At 29.3% G+C, this 19571-nt stretch overlaps 18 non-coding genes across 18 annotated transcripts; all 18 read right to left on the bottom strand.

Annotated features, from left to right (window-relative positions):
- Nucleotides 1-1200: 1200 nt before the first annotated feature.
- Nucleotides 1201-1271, bottom strand: TRNAG-UCC. Its single transcript has one exon. It is a non-coding gene; the product is annotated as a tRNA-Gly (tRNA).
- Nucleotides 1272-2586: 1315 nt separating this feature from the next.
- Nucleotides 2587-2658, bottom strand: TRNAG-UCC. Its single transcript has one exon. It is a non-coding gene; the product is annotated as a tRNA-Gly (tRNA).
- A 1364-nt stretch (nucleotides 2659-4022) lies between these two features.
- Nucleotides 4023-4094, bottom strand: TRNAG-UCC. Its single transcript has one exon. It is a non-coding gene; the product is annotated as a tRNA-Gly (tRNA).
- A 668-nt stretch (nucleotides 4095-4762) lies between these two features.
- TRNAG-UCC lies at nucleotides 4763-4834 on the bottom strand. The gene has a single exon. It is a non-coding gene; the product is annotated as a tRNA-Gly (tRNA).
- Nucleotides 4835-5501: 667 nt separating this feature from the next.
- On the bottom strand, nucleotides 5502-5573 carry TRNAG-UCC. The gene has a single exon. It is a non-coding gene; the product is annotated as a tRNA-Gly (tRNA).
- Nucleotides 5574-6160: 587 nt separating this feature from the next.
- On the bottom strand, nucleotides 6161-6232 carry TRNAG-UCC. The gene has a single exon. It is a non-coding gene; the product is annotated as a tRNA-Gly (tRNA).
- A 581-nt stretch (nucleotides 6233-6813) lies between these two features.
- On the bottom strand, nucleotides 6814-6885 carry TRNAG-UCC. The gene has a single exon. It is a non-coding gene; the product is annotated as a tRNA-Gly (tRNA).
- A 596-nt stretch (nucleotides 6886-7481) lies between these two features.
- Nucleotides 7482-7552, bottom strand: TRNAG-UCC. The gene has a single exon. It is a non-coding gene; the product is annotated as a tRNA-Gly (tRNA).
- Nucleotides 7553-8222: 670 nt separating this feature from the next.
- TRNAG-UCC lies at nucleotides 8223-8294 on the bottom strand. Its single transcript has one exon. It is a non-coding gene; the product is annotated as a tRNA-Gly (tRNA).
- A 668-nt stretch (nucleotides 8295-8962) lies between these two features.
- Nucleotides 8963-9032, bottom strand: TRNAG-UCC. Its single transcript has one exon. It is a non-coding gene; the product is annotated as a tRNA-Gly (tRNA).
- Nucleotides 9033-9699: 667 nt separating this feature from the next.
- Nucleotides 9700-9770, bottom strand: TRNAG-UCC. Its single transcript has one exon. It is a non-coding gene; the product is annotated as a tRNA-Gly (tRNA).
- Nucleotides 9771-10368: 598 nt separating this feature from the next.
- On the bottom strand, nucleotides 10369-10440 carry TRNAG-UCC. Its single transcript has one exon. It is a non-coding gene; the product is annotated as a tRNA-Gly (tRNA).
- Nucleotides 10441-12497: 2057 nt separating this feature from the next.
- TRNAG-UCC lies at nucleotides 12498-12569 on the bottom strand. The gene has a single exon. It is a non-coding gene; the product is annotated as a tRNA-Gly (tRNA).
- Nucleotides 12570-13211: 642 nt separating this feature from the next.
- TRNAG-UCC lies at nucleotides 13212-13283 on the bottom strand. The gene has a single exon. It is a non-coding gene; the product is annotated as a tRNA-Gly (tRNA).
- Nucleotides 13284-15088: 1805 nt separating this feature from the next.
- TRNAG-UCC lies at nucleotides 15089-15160 on the bottom strand. Its single transcript has one exon. It is a non-coding gene; the product is annotated as a tRNA-Gly (tRNA).
- Nucleotides 15161-15742: 582 nt separating this feature from the next.
- Nucleotides 15743-15813, bottom strand: TRNAG-UCC. The gene has a single exon. It is a non-coding gene; the product is annotated as a tRNA-Gly (tRNA).
- A 582-nt stretch (nucleotides 15814-16395) lies between these two features.
- TRNAG-UCC lies at nucleotides 16396-16466 on the bottom strand. The gene has a single exon. It is a non-coding gene; the product is annotated as a tRNA-Gly (tRNA).
- Nucleotides 16467-18659: 2193 nt separating this feature from the next.
- Nucleotides 18660-18731, bottom strand: TRNAG-UCC. Its single transcript has one exon. It is a non-coding gene; the product is annotated as a tRNA-Gly (tRNA).
- Nucleotides 18732-19571: the final 840 nt, after the last annotated feature.

Below are 19571 nucleotides of genomic sequence, written 5' to 3'. Positions count from 1 at the left end.
TACATTCTCAACCGGGAATGTCATAATGTTATTGAGAATATGAATTATGTAATTTTCGAATCTCTATATCTAGGTGAGGCCTAAGCGCATATCCTTAAACAATTCTTGGATTCAATGCAATATTTCATCTTGTTTGTCTTCCTTAGGTTTGAACCAAAGACCTTCTTATGAAATTCAATGAGTAAGTTAAAAACAATAAATAATTAACAGAATATTTTTTACAAAAGTATACACTGACGGGGTCCATGTGTATTTATGAAAAAGTAAGTGATATAATAGAGGGTAATGTAAAAAATAATAAAAATTACAAAAATCAAAATAATACGAAGCTTTCATTTCAAGTTTCAACAACCGATTGAACAACTTGTTTTAGTAGATATTTTAAAAATATTAAGAGGTGAATAAATTGATATCAAAATTACAAACTGGTAAAATATAAAAGAGTTTAGTCCATAAGGTTGCTTAAATCGAGAAGCGAAAACTTAACGAAATTAAGCTCTAGGGCTGCATGTAACGAATGCAATGGTAATGCGTTTGCCGGAGTCGAACCCGGTCTATTGCTTGGAAGGCAATTATCCTAACCGTTGGACTACAAACGCAATTTCATTATATGGTACTTTCTTTGTATAACGCTATGACATCTACATTCTCAACCGGGAATGTCATAATGTTATTGAGAATATGAATTATGTAATTTTCGAATCCCTATTTCTAGGTGAGGCCTAAACGCATATCCTTAAACAATTCTTGGATTCAATGCAATATTTCATCTTGTTTGTCTTCCTTAGGTTTGAACCAAAGACCTTCTTATGAAATTCAATGAGTAAGTTAAAAACAATAAATAATTAACAGAATATTTTGTTACAAAAGTATACACTGACGGGGTCCATGTATATTTATTAAAAAAGTAAGTGATATAATAGAGGGTAATGTAGAAAAAAATAATAAAAATTACAAAAATCAAATAATACGAAACTTTCATTTCAAGTTTCAACAACCGATTGAACAAACTTGTTTTAGTAGATATTTTAAAAATATTAAGAGGTGAATAAATTGATATCAAAATTACAAACTGGTAAAATATAAAAGAGTTTAGTCCATAAGGTTGCTTAAATCGAGAAGCGAAACTTAACGAAATTAAGCTCTAGGGCTGCATGTTTGGTTTGCTTAATTCGAGAGGCTTAACGAATGCAAAGGTAATGCGTTTGCCGGGAGTTGAACCCGGTCTATTGCTTGGAAGGCAATTATCCTAACCGTTGGACTACAAACGCAATTTCATTATATGGTACTTTCTTTGTATAACGCTATGACATCTACATTCTCAACCGGGAATGTCATAATGTTATTGAGAATATGAATTATGTAATTTTCGAATCCCTATTTCTAGGTGAGGCCTAAACGCATATCCTTAAACAATTCTTGGATTCAATGCAATATTTCATCTTGTTTGTCTTCCTTAGGTTTGAACCAAAGACCTTCTTATGAAATTCAATGAGTAAGTTAAAAACAATAAATAATTAACAGAATATTTTTTACAAAAGTATACACTGACGGGGTCCATGTGTATTTATGAAAAAGTAAGTGATATAATAGAGGGTAATGTATAAAAAATAATAAAAATTACAAAAATCAAAATAATACGAAGCTTTCATTTCAAGTTTCAACAACCGATTGAACCAACTTGTTTTAGTAGATATTTTAAAAATATTAAGAGGTGAATAAATTGATATCAAAATTACAAACTGGTAAAATATAAAAGTTTGTTTAATAGAAGTGTGAATATAAATTTTATTTAAAAAATATATATAAAATGGAATTTATATAATAAATTATTAAATTTGAAAAGAGTTTAGTCCATAGGGTTGCTTAAATCGAGAAGCAAAACTTAACGAAATTATGCTCTAGGCTAATTCGAGAGGCTTAACGAATGCAAAGGTAATGCGTTTGCCGGGAGTTGAACCGGGTCTATTGCTTGGAAGGCAATTATCCTAACCGTTGGACTACAAACGCAATTTCATTATATGGTACTTTCTTTGTATAACGCTATGACATTTACATTCTCAACCGGGAATGTCATAATGTTATTGAGAATATGAATTATGTAATTTTCGAATCTCTATATCTAGGTGAGGCCTAAGCGCATATCCTTAAACAATTCTTGGATTCAATGCAATATTTCATCTTGTTTGTCTTCCTTAGGTTTGAACCAAAGACCTTCTTATGAAATTCAATGAGTAAGTTAAAAACAATAAATAATTAACAGAATATTTTTTACAAAAGTATACACTGACGGGGTCCATGTGTATTTATGAAAAAGTAAGTGATATAATAGAGGGTAATGTATAAAAAATAATAAAAATTACAAAAATCAAAATAATACGAAACTTTCATTTCAAGTTTCAACAACCGATTGAACAACTTGTTTTAGTAGATATTTTAAAAATATTAAGAGGTGAATAAATTGATATCAAAATTACAAACTGGTAAAATATAAAAGAGTTTGTCCATAAAGTGTGAATAGAAGCTTAAACTTAACGAAATTATGCTCTAGGGCTAATTCGAGAGGCTTAACGAATGCAAAGGTAATGCGTTTGCCGGGAGTTGAACCCGGGTCTATTGCTTGGAAGGCAATTATCCTAACCGTTGGACTACAAACGCAATTTCATTATATGGTACTTTCTTTGTATAACGCTATGACATCTACATTCTCAACCGGGAATGTCATAATGTTATTGAGAATATGAATTATGTAATTTTCGAATCCCTATTTCTAGGTGAGGCCTAAACGCATATCCTTAAACAATTCTTGGATTCAATGCAATATTTCATCTTGTTTGTCTTCCTTAGGTTTGAACCAAAGACCTTCTTATGAAATTCAATGAGTAAGTTAAAAACAATAAATAATTAACAGAATATTTTTTACAAAAGTATACACTGACGGGGTCCATGTGTATTTATGAAAAAGTAAGTGATATAATAGAGGGTAATGTATAAAAAATAATAAAAATTACAAAAATCAAAATAATACGAAGCTTTCATTTCAAGTTTCAACAACCGATTGAACCAACTTGTTTTAGTAGATATTTTAAAAATATTAAGAGGTGAATAAATTGATATCAAAATTACAAACTGGTAAAATATAAAAGTTTGTTTAATAGAAGTGTGAATATAAATTTTATTTAAAAAATATATATAAAATGAATTTATATAATAAATTATTAAATTTGAAAGAGTTTAGTCAGGTTGCTTAAATCGAGAAGCAAAACTTAACGAAATTATGCTCTAGGGCTAATTCGAGAGGCTTAACGAATGCAAAGGTAATGCGTTTGCCGGAGTTGAACCCGGGTCTATTGCTTGGAAGGCAATTATCCTAACCGTTGGACTACAAACGCAATTTCATTATATGGTACTTTCTTTGTATAACGCTATGACATTTACATTCTCAACCGGGAATGTCATAATGTTATTGAGAATATGAATTATGTAATTTTCGAATCTCTATTCTAGGTGAGGCCTAAACGCATATCCTTAAACAATTCTTGGATTCAATGCAATATTTCATCTTGTTTGTCTTCCTTAGGTTTGAACCAAAGACCTTCTTATGAAATTCAATGAGTAAGTTAAAAACAATAAATAATTAACAGAATATTTTTTACAAAAGTATACACTGACGGGGTCCATGTGTATTTATGAAAAAGTAAGTGATATAATAGAGGGTAATGTATAAAAAATAATAAAAATTACAAAAATCAAAATAATACGAAACTTTCATTTCAAGTTTCAACAACCGATTGAACCAACTTGTTTTAGTAGATATTTTAAAAATATTAAGAGGTGAATAAATTGATATCAAAATTACAAACTGGTAAAATATAAAAGTTTGTTTAATGAAGTGTGAATAGGAATTTATATAATAAATTATTAAATTTGAAATTTAGTCCAGGGTTGCTTAAATCGAGAAGCAAAACTTAACGAAATTATGCTCTAGGCTAATTCGAGAGGCTTAACGAATGCAAAGGTAATGCGTTTGCCGGGAGTTGAACCCGGGTCTATTGCTTGGAAGGCAATTATCCTAACCGTTGGACTACAAACGCAATTTCATTATATGGTACTTTCTTTGTATAACGCTATGACATTACATTCTCAACCGGGAATGTCATAATGTTATTGAGAATATGAATTATGTAATTTTCGAATCCCTATTTCTAGGTGAGGCCTAAACGCATATCCTTAAACAATTCTTGGATTCAATGCAATATTTCATCTTGTTTGTCTTCCTTAGGTTTGAACCAAAGACCTTCTTATGAAATTCAATGAGTAAGTTAAAAACAATAAATAATTAACAGAATATTTTTACAAAAGTATACACTGACGGGGTCCATGTGTATTTATGAAAAAGTAAGTGATATAATAGAGGGTAATGTATAAAAAATAATAAAAATTACAAAAATCAAAATAATACAAAGCTTTCATTTCAAGTTTCAACAACCGATTGAACCAACTTGTTTTAGTAGATATTTTAAAAATATTAAGAGGTGAATAAATTGATATCAAAATTACAAACTGGTAAAATATAAAAGTTTGTTTAATGGAAGTGTGAATATAAATTTTATTTTAAAAAATATATATAAAATTGAATTTATATAATAAATTATTAAATTTGAAGAGAGTTTAGTCCTTAGGGTTGCTTAAATCGAGAAGCAAAACTTAACGAAATTATGCTCTAGGGCTAATTCGAGAGGCTTAACGAATGCAAAGGTAATGCGTTTGCCGGGAGTTGAACCCGGGTCTATTGCTTGGAAGGCAATTATCCTAACCGTTGGACTACAAACGCAATTTCATTATATGGTACTTTCTTTGTATAACGCTATGACATTTACATTCTCAACCGGGAATGTCATAATGTTATTGAGAATATGAATTATGTAATTTTCGAATCCTATTCTAGGTGAGGCCTAAACGCATATCCTTAAACAATTCTTGGATTCAATGCAATATTTCTCTTGTTTGTCTTCCTTAGGTTTGAACCAAAGACCTTCTTATGAAATTCAATGAGTAAGTTAAAAACAATAAATAATTAACAGAAATATTTTTTACAAAAGTATACACTGACGGGGTCCATGTGTATTTATGAAAAAGTAAGTGATATAATAGAGGGTAATGTATAAAAAATAATAAAAATTACAAAAATCAAAATAATACAAAGCTTTCATTTCAAGTTTCAACAACCGATTGAACCAACTTGTTTTAGTAGATATTTTAAAAATATTAAGAGGTGAATAAATTGATATCAAAATTACAAACTGGTAAAATATAAAAGTTTGTTTAATGAAGTGTGAATATAAATTTTATTTAAAAAATATATATAAAATTGAATTTATATAATAAATTATTAAATTTGAAAAGAGTTTAGTCCATTAGGGTTGCTTAAATCGAGAAGCAAAACTTAACGAAATTATGCTCTAGGGCTAATTCGAGAGGCTTAACGAATGCAAAGGTAATGCGTTTGCCGGGAGTTGAACCCGGGTCTATTGCTTGGAAGGCAATTATCCTAACCGTTGGACTACAAACGCAATTTCATTATATGGTACTTTCTTTGTATAACGCTATGACATTTACATTCTCAACCGGGAATGTCATAATGTTATTGAGAATATGAATTATGTAATTTTCGAATCTCTATATCTAGGTGAGGCCTAAGCGCATATCCTTAAACAATTCTTGGATTCAATGCAATATTTCATCTTGTTTGTCTTCCTTAGGTTTGAACCAAAGACCTTCTTATGAAATTCAATGAGTAAGTTAAAAACAATAAATAATTAACAGAATTTTTTTACAAAAGTATACACTGACGGGGTCCATGTGTATTTATGAAAAAGTAAGTGATATAATAGAGGGTAATGTATAAAAAATAATAAAAATTACAAAAATCAAAATAATACGAAACTTTCATTTCAAGTTTCAACAACCGATTGAACAACTTGTTTTAGTAGATATTTTAAAAATATTAAGAGGTGAATAAATTGATATCAAAATTACAAACTGGTAATAAATTATTAAATTTGAGAGTTTAGTCCATAGGTTGCTTAAATCGAGAAGCAAAACTTAACGAAATTATGCTCTAGGGCTAATTCGAGAGGCTTAACGAATGCAAAGGTAATGCGTTTGCCGGGAGTTGAACCCGGGTCTATTGCTTGGAAGGCAATTATCCTAACCGTTGGACTACAAACGCAATTTCATTATATGGTACTTTCTTTGTATAACGCTATGACATTTACATTCTCAACCGGGAATGTCATAATGTTATTGAGAATATGAATTATGTAATTTTCGAATCTCTATATCTAGGTGAGGCCTAAGCGCATATCCTTAAACAATTCTTGGATTCAATGCAATATTTCATCTTGTTTGTCTTCCTTAGGTTTGAACCAAAGACCTTCTTATGAAATTCAATGAGTAAGTTAAAAACAATAAATAATTAACAGAATATTTTTTACAAAAGTATACACTGACGGGGTCCATGTGTATTTATGAAAAAGTAAGTGATATAATAGAGGGTAATGTAGAAAAAAATAATAAAAATTACAAAAATCAAAATAATACGAAACTTTCATTTCAAGTTTCAACAACCGATTGAACAACTTGTTTTAGTAGATATTTTAAAAATATTAAGAGGTGAATAAATTGATATCAAAATTACAAACTGGTAAAATATAAAAGAGTTTAGTCCATAAGGTTGCTTAAATCGAGAAGCAAACTTAACGAAATTAAGCTCTAGGCTTAATTCGAGAGGCTTAACGAATGCAAAGGTAATGCGTTTGCCGGGAGTTGAACCCGGGTCTATTGCTTGGAAGGCAATTATCCTAACCGTTGGACTACAAACGCAATTTCATTATATGGTACTTTCTTTGTATAACGCTATGACATTTACATTCTCAACCGGGAATGTCATAATGTTATTGAGAATATGAATTATGTAATTTTCGAATCCTATTCTAGGTGAGGCCTAAGCGCATATCCTTAAACAATTCTTGGATTCAATGCAATATTTCATCTTGTTTGTCTTCCTTAGGTTTGAACCAAAGACCTTCTTATGAAATTCAATGAGTAAGTTAAAAACAATAAATAATTAACAGAATATTTTTTACAAAAGTATACACTGACGGGGTCCATGTGTATTTATGAAAAAGTAAGTGATATAATAGAGGGTAATGTAGAAAAAATAATAAAAATTACAAAAATCAAAATAATACGAAACTTTCATTTCAAGTTTCAACAACCGATTGAACAAACTTGTTTTAGTAGATATTTTAAAAATATTAAGAGGTGAATAAATTGATATCAAAATTACAAACTGGTAAAATATAAAAGAGTTTAGTCCATAAGGTTGCTTAAATCGAGAAGCAAACTTAACGAAATTAAGCTCTAGGGCTGCATGTTTGGTTTGCTTAATTCGAGAGGCTTAACGAATGCAAAGGTAATGCGTTTGCCGGGAGTTGAACCCGGTCTATTGCTTGGAAGGCAATTATCCTAACCGTTGGACTACAAACGCAATTTCATTATATGGTACTTTCTTTGTATAACGCTATGACATCTACATTCTCAACCGGGAATGTCATAATGTTATTGAGAATATGAATTATGTAATTTTCGAATCCCTATTTCTAGGTGAGGCCTAAACGCATATCCTTAAACAATTCTTGGATTCAATGCAATATTTCTTCTTGTTTGTCTTCCTTAGGTTTGAACCAAAGACCTTCTTATGAAATTCAATGAGTAAGTTAAAAACAATAAATAATTAACAGAATATTTTTTACAAAAGTATACACTGACGGGGTCCATGTGTATTTATGAAAAAGTAAGTGATATAATAGAGGGTAATGTATAAAAAATAATAAAAATTACAAAAATCAAAATAATACGAAAGCTTTCATTTCAAGTTTCAACAACCGATTGAACCAACTTGTTTTAGTAGATATTTTAAAAATATTAAGAGGTGAATAAATTGATATCAAAATTACAAACTGGTAAAATATAAAAGTTTGTTTAATGGAAGTGTGAATATAAATTTTATTTAAAAAAATATATATAAAATTGAATTTATATAATAAATTATTAAATTTGAAAGAGTTTAGTCCTTAGGGTTGCTTAAATCGAGAAGCAAAACTTAACGAAATTATGCTCTAGGGCTAATTCGAGAGGCTTAACGAATGCAAAGGTAATGCGTTTGCCGGGAGTTGAACCCGGGTCTATTGCTTGGAAGGCAATTATCCTAACCGTTGGACTACAAACGCAATTTCATTATATGGTACTTTCTTTGTATAACGCTATGACATTTACATTCTCAACCGGGAATGTCATAATGTTATTGAGAATATGAATTATGTAATTTTCGAATCCCTATTTCTAGGTGAGGCCTAAACGCATATCCTTAAACAATTCTTGGATTCAATGCAATATTTCTCTTGTTTGTCTTCCTTAGGTTTGAACCAAAGACCTTCTTATGAAATTCAATGAGTAAGTTAAAAACAATAAATAATTAACAGAATATTTTTTACAAAAGTATACACTGACGGGGTCCATGTGTATTTATGAAAAAGTAAGTGATATAATAGAGGGTAATGTATAAAAAATAATAAAAATTACAAAAATCAAAATAATACAAAGCTTTCATTTCAAGTTTCAACAACCGATTGAACCAACTTGTTTTAGTAGATATTTTAAAAATATTAAGAGGTGAATAAATTGATATCAAATTACAAACTGGTAAAATATAAAAGTTTGTTTAATGGAAGTGTGAATATAAATTTTATTTTAAAAATATATATATAAATTGAATTTATATAATAAATTATTAAATTTGAAGAGAGTTTAGTCCTTAGGGTTGCTTAAATCGAGAAGCAAAACTTAACGAAATTATGCTCTAGGGCTAATTCGAGAGGCTTAACGAATGCAAAGGTAATGCGTTTGCCGGGTTGAACCCGGGTCTATTGCTTGGAAGGCAATTATCCTAACCGTTGGACTACAAACGCAATTTCATTATATGGTACTTTCTTTGTATAACGCTATGACATTTACATTCTCAACCGGGAATGTCATAATGTTATTGAGAATATGAATTATGTAATTTTCGAATCTCTATTCTAGGTGAGGCCTAAGCGCATATCCTTAAACAATTCTTGGATTCAATGCAATATTTCATCTTGTTTGTCTTCCTTAGGTTTGAACCAAAGACCTTCTTATGAAATTCAATGAGTAAGTTAAAAACAATAAATAATTAACAGAATATTTTTTACAAAAGTATACACTGACGGGGTCCATGTGTATTTATGAAAAAGTAAGTGATATAATAGAGGGTAATGTATAAAAAATAATAAAAATTACAAAAATCAAAATAATACGAAGCTTTCATTTCAAGTTTCAACAACCGATTGAACCAACTTGTTTTAGTAGATATTTTAAAAATATTAAGAGGTGAATAAATTGATATCAAAATTACAAACTGGTAAAATATAAAAGTTTGTTTAATAGAAGTGTGAATATAAATTTTATTTAAAAATATATATAAAATGGAATTTATATAATAAATTATTAAATTTGAAAAGAGTTTAGTCCATAGGGTTGCTTAAATCGAGAAGCAAAACTTAACGAAATTATGCTCTAGGGCTAATTCGAGAGGCTTAACGAATGCAAAGGTAATGCGTTTGCCGGGAGTTGAACCCGGTCTATTGCTTGGAAGGCAATTATCCTAACCGTTGGACTACAAACGCAATTTCATTATATGGTACTTTCTTTGTATAACGCTATGACATTTACATTCTCAACCGGGAATGTCATAATGTTATTGAGAATATGAATTATGTAATTTTCGAATCTCTATTCTAGGTGAGGCCTAAGCGCATATCCTTAAACAATTCTTGGATTCAATGCAATATTTCATCTTGTTTGTCTTCCTTAGGTTTGAACCAAAGACCTTCTTATGAAATTCAATGAGTAAGTTAAAAACAATAAATAATTAACAGAATATTTTTTACAAAAGTATACACTGACGGGGTCCATGTGTATTTATGAAAAAGTAAGTGATATAATAGAGGGTAATGTATAAAAAAATAATAAAAATTACAAAAATCAAAATAATACGAAGCTTTCATTTCAAGTTTCAACAACCGATTGAACCAACTTGTTTTAGTAGATATTTTAAAAATATTAAGAGGTGAATAAATTGATATCAAAATTACAAACTGGTAAAATATAAAAGAGTTTAGTCCATAAGGTTGCTTAAATCGAGAAGCAAACTTAACGAAATTAAGCTCTAGGGCTGCATGTTTGGTTTGCTTAATTCGAGAGGCTTAACGAATGCAAAGGTAATGCGTTTGCCGGGAGTTGAACCCAGGTCTATTGCTTGGAAGGCAATTATCCTAACCGTTGGACTACAAACGCAATTTCATTATATGGTACTTTCTTTGTATAACGCTATGACATCTACATTCTCAACCGGGAATGTCATAATGTTATTGAGAATATGAATTATGTAATTTTCGAATCCCTATTTCTAGGTGAGGCCTAAACGCATATCCTTAAACAATTCTTGGATTCAATGCAATATTTCATCTTGTTTGTCTTCCTTAGGTTTGAACCAAAGACCTTCTTATGAAATTCAATGAGTAAGTTAAAAACAATAAATAATTAACAGAATATTTTTTACAAAAGTATACACTGACGGGGTCCATGTGTATTTATTAAAAAGTAAGTGATATAATAGAGGGTAATGTAGAAAAAAATAATAAAAATTACAAAAATCAAATAATACGAAACTTTCATTTCAAGTTTCAACAACCGATTGAACAAACTTGTTTTAGTAGATATTTTAAAAATATTAAGAGGTGAATAAATTGATATCAAAATTACAAACTGGTAAAATATAAAAGAGTTTAGTCCATAAGGTTGCTTAAATCGAGAAGCAAACTTAACGAAATTAAGCTCTAGGGCTGCATGTTTGGTTTGCTAATTCGAGAGGCTTAACGAATGCAAAGGTAATGCGTTTGCCGGAGTTGAACCCGGTCTATTGCTTGGAAGGCAATTATCCTAACCGTTGGACTACAAACGCAATTTCATTATATGGTACTTTCTTTGTATAACGCTATGACATCTACATTCTCAACCGGGAATGTCATAATGTTATTGAGAATATGAATTATGTAATTTTCGAATCCCTATTTCTAGGTGAGGCCTAAACGCATATCCTTAAACAATCTTGGATTCAATGCAATATTTCTTCTTGTTTGTCTTCCTTAGGTTTGAACCAAAGACCTTCTTATGAAATTCAATGAGTAAGTTAAAAACAATAAATAATTAACAGAAATTTTTTACAAAAGTATACACTGACGGGGTCCATGTGTATTTATGAAAAAGTAAGTGATATAATAGAGGGTAATGTATAAAAAATAATAAAAATTACAAAAATCAAAATAATACAAAGCTTTCATTTCAAGTTTCAACAACCGATTGAACCAACTTGTTTTAGTAGATATTTTAAAAATATTAAGAGGTGAATAAATTGATATCAAAATTACAAACTGGTAAAATATAAAAGTTTGTTTAATGAAGTGTGAATATAAATTTTTTTAAAAATATATATAGAATTTATATAATAAATTATTAAATTTGAGAGTTTAGTCCATAGGGTTGCTTAAATCGAGAAGCAAAACTTAACGAAATTATGCTCTAGGGCTAATTCGAGAGGCTTAACGAATGCAAAGGTAATGCGTTTGCCGGAGTTGAACCCGGGTCTATTGCTTGGAAGGCAATTATCCTAACCGTTGGACTACAAACGCAATTTCATTATATGGTACTTTCTTTGTATAACGCTATGACATTTACATTCTCAACCGGGAATGTCATAATGTTATTGAGAATATGAATTATGTAATTTTCGAATCCCTATTTCTAGGTGAGGCCTAAGCGCATATCCTTAAACAATTCTTGGATTCAATGCAATATTTCATCTTGTTTGTCTTCCTTAGGTTTGAACCAAAGACCTTCTTATGAAATTCAATGAGTAAGTTAAAAACAATAAATAATTAACAGAATATTTTTTACAAAAGTATACACTGACGGGGTCCATGTGTATTTATGAAAAAGTAAGTGATATAATAGAGGGTAATGTATAAAAAATAATAAAAATTACAAAAATCAAAATAATACGAAAGCTTTCATTTCAAGTTTCAACAACCGATTGAACAACTTGTTTTAGTAGATATTTTAAAAATATTAAGAGGTGAATAAATTGATATCAAAATTACAAACTGGTAAAATATAAAAGTTTGTTTAATGAAGTGTGAATATAAATTTTATTTAAAAAATATATATAAAAATTTATATAATAAATTATTAAATTTGAAAGAGTTTAGTCCATAGGGTTGCTTAAATCGAGAAGCAAAACTTAACGAAATTATGCTCTAGGGCTAATTCGAGAGGCTTAACGAATGCAAAGGTAATGCGTTTGCCGGGAGTTGAACCCGGGTCTATTGCTTGGAAGGCAATTATCCTAACCGTTGGACTACAAACGCAATTTCATTATATGGTACTTTCTTTGTATAACGCTATGACATTTACATTCTCAACCGGGAATGTCATAATGTTATTGAGAATATGAATTATGTAATTTTCGAATCTCTATTTCTAGGTGAGGCCTAAGCGCATATCCTTAAACAATTCTTGGATTCAATGCAATATTTCATCTTGTTTGTCTTCCTTAGGTTTGAACCAAAGACCTTCTTATGAAATTCAATGAGTAAGTTAAAAACAATAAATAATTAACAGAATATTTTTTACAAAAGTATACACTGACGGGGTCCATGTGTATTTATGAAAAAGTAAGTGATATAATAGAGGGTAATGTATAAAAAAATAATAAAAATTACAAAAATCAAAATAATACGAAGCTTTCATTTCAAGTTTCAACAACCGATTGAACAACTTGTTTTAGTAGATATTTTAAAAATATTAAGAGGTGAATAAATTGATATCAAAATTACAAACTGGTAAAATATAAAAGTTTGTTTAATAGAAGTGTGAATATAAGGAATTTATATAATAAATTATTAAATTTGAAAAGAGTTTAGTCCATAGGGTTGCTTAAATCGAGAAGCAAAACTTAACGAAATTATGCTCTAGGGCTAATTCGAGAGGCTTAACGAATGCAAAGGTAATGCGTTTGCCGGGAGTTGAACCCGGGTCTATTGCTTGGAAGGCAATTATCCTAACCGTTGGACTACAAACGCAATTTCATTATATGGTACTTTCTTTGTATAACGCTATGACATTTACATTCTCAACCGGGAATGTCATAATGTTATTGAGAATATGAATTATGTAATTTTCGAATCTCTATATCTAGGTGAGGCCTAAGCGCATATCCTTAAACAATTCTTGGATTCAATGCAATATTTCATCTTGTTTGTCTTCCTTAGGTTTGAACCAAAGACCTTCTTATGAAATTCAATGAGTAAGTTAAAAACAATAAATAATTAACAGAATATTTTTTACAAAAGTATACACTGACGGGGTCCATGTGTATTTATGAAAAAGTAAGTGATATAATAGAGGGTAATGTATAAAAAAATAATAAAAATTACAAAAATCAAAATAATACGAAACTTTCATTTCAAGTTTCAACAACCGATTGAACAAACTTGTTTTAGTAGATATTTTAAAAATATTAAGAGGTGAATAAATTGATATCAAAATTACAAACTGGTAAAATATAAAAGAGTTTAGTCCATAGGTTGCTTAAATCGAGAAGCAAACTTAACGAAATTAAGCTCTAGGGCTGCATGTTTGGTTTGCTTAATTCGAGAGGCTTAACGAATGCAAAGGTAATGCGTTTGCCGGGAGTGAACCCGGTCTATTGCTTGGAAGGCAATTATCCTAACCGTTGGACTACAAACGCAATTTCATTATATGGTACTTTCTTTGTATAACGCTATGACATTACATTCTCAACCGGAATGTCATAATGTTATTGAGAATATGAATTATGTAATTTTCGAATCCCTATTTCTAGGTGAGGCCTAAACGCATATCCTTAAACAATTCTTGGATTCAATGCAATATTTCATCTTGTTTGTCTTCCTTAGGTTTGAACCAAAGACCTTCTTATGAAATTCAATGAGTAAGTTAAAAACAATAAATAATTAACAGAATATTTTTTACAAAAGTATACACTGACGGGGTCCATGTGTATTTATTAAAAAGTAAGTGATATAATAGAGGGTAATGTAGAAAAAAATAATAAAAATTACAAAAATCAAAAATACGAAACTTTGTTTCAATTTTGCATTAAATCGATTAACGAGCTCTTTTCTTAACGAATGCAAAGGTAATAGTTGAACCATTGCTTGGAAGGCAATTGTTGGAGCAATTTCATTATATGGTACTTTCTTTGTATAACGCTATGACATCTACATTCTCAACCGGGAATGTCATAATGTTATTGAGAATATGAATTATGTAATTTTCGAATCCCTATTTCTAGGTGAGGCCTAAACGCATATCCTTAAACAATTCTTGGATTCAATGCAATATTTCTCTTGTTTGTCTTCCTTAGGTTTGAACAAAGACCTTCTTATGAAATTCAATGAGTAAGTTAAAAACAATAAATAATTAACAGAATATTTTTTACAAAAGTATACACTGACGGGGTCCATGTGTATTTATGAAAAAGTAAGTGATATAATAGAGGGTAATGTATAAAAAATAATAAAAATTACAAAAATCAAAATAATACGAAGCTTTCATTTCAAGTTTCAACAACCGATTGAACCAACTTGTTTTAGTAGATATTTTAAAAATATTAAGAGGTGAATAAATTGATATCAAAATTACAAACTGGTAAAATATAAAATTTGTTTAATAGAAGTGTGAATATAAATTTTATTTAAAAAAAATATATATAAAATGGAATTTATATAATAAATTATTAAATTTGAAAAGAGTTTAGTCCATAGGGTTGCTTAAATCGAGAAGCAAAACTTAACGAAATTATGCTCTAGGGCTAATTCGAGAGGCTTAACGAATGCAAAGGTAATGCGTTTGCCGGGAGTTGAACCCGGGTCTATTGCTTGGAAGGCAATTATCCTAACCGTTGGACTACAAACGCAATTTCATTATATGGTACTTTCTTTGTATAACGCTATGACATTTACATTCTCAACCGGGAATGTCATAATGTTATTGAGAATATGAATTATGTAATTTTCGAATCTCTATTTCTAGGTGAGGCCTAAACGCATATCCTTAAACAATTCTTGGATTCAATGCAATATTTCATCTTGTTTGTCTTCCTTAGGTTTGAACCAAAGACCTTCTTATGAAATTCAATGAGTAAGTTAAAAACAATAAATAATTAACAGAATATTTTTTACAAAAGTATACACTGACGGGGTCCATGTGTATTTATGAAAAAGTAAGTGATATAATAGAGGGTAATGTATAAAAAATAATAAAAATTACAAAAATCAAAATAATACGAAAGCTTTCATTTCAAGTTTCAACAACCGATTGAACCAACTTGTTTTAGTAGATATTTTAAAAATATTAAGAGGTGAATAAATTGATATCAAAATTACAAACTGGTAAAATATAAAAGAGTTTAGTCCATAGGTTGCTTAAATCGAGAAGCAAACTTAACGAAATTAAGCTCTAGGGCTTAATTCGAGAGGCTTAACGAATGCAAAGGTAATGCGTTTGCCGGGAGTTGAACCCGGTCTATTGCTTGGAAGGCAATTATCCTAACCGTTGGACTACAAACGCAATTTCATTATATGGTACTTTCTTTGTATAACGCTATGACATTTACATTCTCAACCGGGAATGTCATAATGTTATTGAGAATATGAATTATGTAATTTTCGAATCCCTATTTCTAGGTGAGGCCTAAACGCATATCCTTAAACAATTCTTGGATTCAATGCAATATTTCTCTTGTTTGTCTTCCTTAGGTTTGAACCAAAGACCTTCTTATGAAATTCAATGAGTAAGTTAAAAACAATAAATAATTAACAGAATATTTTTTACAAAAGTATACACTGACGGGGTCCATGTGTATTTATTAAAAAGTAAGTGATATAATAGAGGGTAATGTAAAAAAATAATAAAAATTACAAAAATCAAAATAATACGAAACTTTCATTTCAAGTTTCAACAACCGATTGAACAAACTTGTTTTAGTAGATATTTTAAAAATATTAAGAGGTGAATAAATTGATATCAAAATTACAAACTGGTAAAATATAAAAGAGTTTAGTCCATAAGGTTGCTTAAATCGAGAAGCAAACTTAACGAAATTATGCATGTTTGGGCTTAATTCGAGAGGCTTAACGAATGCAAAGGTAATGCGTTTGCCGGGAGTTGAACCCGGTCTATTGCTTGGAAGGCAATTATCCTAACCGTTGGACTACAAACGCAATTTCATTATATGGTACTTTCTTTGTATAACGCTATGACATCTACATTCTCAACCGGGAATGTCATAATGTTATTGAGAATATGAATTATGTAATTTTCGAATCCCTATTTCTAGGTGAGGCCTAAACGCATATCCTTAAACAATTCTTGGATTCAATGCAATATTTCTTCTTGTTTGTCTTCCTTAGGTTTGAACCAAAGACCTTCTTATGAAATTCAATGAGTAAGTTAAAAACAATAAATAATTAACAGAATATTTTTTACAAAAGTATACACTGACGGGGTCCATGTGTATTTATGAAAAAGTAAGTGATATAATAGAGGGTAATGTATAAACAAATAATAAAAATTACAAAAATCAAAATAATACGAAGCTTTCATTTCAAGTTTCAACAACCGATTGAACCAACTTGTTTTAGTAGATATTTTAAAAATATTAAGAGGTGAATAAATTGATATCAAAATTACAAACTGGTAAAATATAAAAGTTTGTTTAATGGAAGTGTGAATATAAATTTTATTTAAAAAAATATATATAAAATGAATTTATATAATAAATTATTAAATTTGAAAAGAGTTTAGTCCTTAGGGTTGCTTAAATCGAGAAGCAAAACTTAACGAAATTATGCTCTAGGGCTAATTCGAGAGGCTTAACGAATGCAAAGGTAATGCGTTTGCCGGAGTTGAACCCGGGTCTATTGCTTGGAAGGCAATTATCCTAACCGTTGGACTACAAACGCAATTTCATTATATGGTACTTTCTTTGTATAACGCTATGACATTTACATTCTCAACCGGAATGTCATAATGTTATTGAGAATATGAATTATGTAATTTTCGAATCTCTATATCTAGGTGAGGCCTAAGCGCATATCCTTAAACAATTCTTGGATTCAATGCAATATTTCATCTTGTTTGTCTTCCTTAGGTTCGAACCAAAGACCTTCTTATGAAATTCAATGAGTAAGTTAAAAACAATAAATAATTAACAGAAATTTTTTTACAAAAGTATACACTGAAGGGGTCCATGTATTTATAAAAAGTAAGTGATATAATAGAGGGTAATGTAGAAAAAATAATAAAAATTACAAAAATCAAAATAATACAAACTTTCATTTCAAGTTTCAACAACCGATTGAACAACTTGTTTTAGTAGATATTTTAAAAATATTAAGAGGTGAATAAATTGATATCAAAATTACAAACTGGTAAAATATAAAAGAGTTTAGTCCAGAAGGTTGCTTAAATCGAGAAGCCAAACATAGAAATTAAGCTCTGGGGCTGCATGTTTGGTTTGCTTAATTCGAGAGGCTTAATGAATGAAAAGGTAATGCGTTTGCCGGGAGTCGAACCAAGTCTGTTGCTTGGAAGGCAATTATCCTAACCGTTGGTCTACAAACGCAATTTCATTATATGGTACTTTCTTTGTATAACGCTATGACATTACATTCTCAACCGGGAATGTCATAATGTTATTGAGAATATGAATTATGTAATTTTCGAATCCTATTTCTAGGTGAGGCCTAACGCATATCCTTAAACAATTCTTGGATTCAATGCAATATTTCATCTTGTTTGTCTTCCTTAGGTTTGAACCAAAGACCTTCTTATGAAATTCAATGAGTAAGTTAAAAACTAAACAATAAATATCCTTAAACAATTCTTGGATTCAATGCAATATTTCTTCTTGTTTGTCTTCCTTAGGTTTGAACCAAAGACCTTCTTATGAAATTTAATGAGTAAGTTAAAAACAATAAATAATTAACAGAATATTTTTTACAAAAGTATACACTCACGGGGTCCATGTGTATTTATGAAAAAGTAAGTGATATAATAGAGGGTAATGTATAAAAAAATAATAAAAATTACAAAAATCAAAATAATACGAAGCATTCATTTCAAGTTTCAACAACCAATTGAACCAACTTGTTTTAGTTGATATTTTAAAAAATATTAAGAGGTGAATAAATTGATATCAAAATTAGAAACTGGTAAAATATAAAATTTGTTTAATAGAAGTGTGAATATAAATTTTATTTAAAAAATATATATATAGAATGGAATTTATATAATAAATTATTAAATTTGAAAAGAGTTTAGTCCATAGGGTTGCTTAAATCGAGAAGCAAAACTTAACGAAATTACGCTCTACGGTTTGCTTAATTCGAGAGGCTTAACGAATGCAAAGGTAATGCGTTTGCCGGGAGTTGAACCCGGGTCTATTGCTTGGAAGGCAATTATCCTAACCGTTGGACTACAAACACAATTTCATTATATGGTACTTTCTTTTTATAACGCTATGACATTTACATTCTCAACGGAATGTCATAATGTTATTGAGAATAAATTATGTAATTTTCGAATCTCTATATCTAGGTGAGGCCTAAGCGCATATCCTTAAACAATTCTTGGATTCAATGCAATATTTCATCTTGTTTGTCTTCCTTAGGTTCGATACAAAGACCTTCTTATGAAATTCAATGAGTAAGTTAAAAACAATAAATAATTAAAAGAATATTTTTTACAAAAGTATACAGTCACGGGGTCCATGTGTATTTATGAAAAATTAAGTGATATAATAGAGGGTAATGTATAAAAAAATAATAAAAAATTACAAAAATCAAAATAATACGAAGCATTCATTTCAAGTTTCAACAACCAATTGAACCAACTTGTTTTAGTTGATATTTTAAAAATATTAAGAGGTGAATAAATTGATATCAAAATTAGAAACTGGTAAAATATAAATTTGTTTAATAGAAGTGTGAATATAAATTTTATTTAAAAAATATATATAATAAAATGGAATTTATATAATAAATTATTAAATTTGAAAGAGTTTAGTCCATAGGGTTGCTTAAATCGAGAAGCATAATACAAAGCTTTCATTTCAAGTTTCAACAACCGATTGAACCAACTTGTTTTAGTAGATATTTTAAAAATATTAAGAGTGAATAAATTGATATCAAAATTACAAACTGGTAAAATATAAAAGTTTGTTTAATGAAGTGTGAATTATAAATTTATTTTAAAAAAATATATAAAATTGAATTTATATAATAAATTATTAATTGAAGAGAGTTTAGTCCTTAGGTTGCTTAAAT

Source organism: Ipomoea nil, unplaced genomic scaffold (genome assembly GCF_001879475.1).
Source record: "Ipomoea nil cultivar Tokyo-kokei standard unplaced genomic scaffold, Asagao_1.1 scaffold2003, whole genome shotgun sequence".
NCBI classification, from domain to species: Eukaryota; Viridiplantae; Streptophyta; class Magnoliopsida; order Solanales; family Convolvulaceae; genus Ipomoea; species Ipomoea nil.
This window is presented reverse-complemented; position numbering and strand designations above follow the sequence as displayed.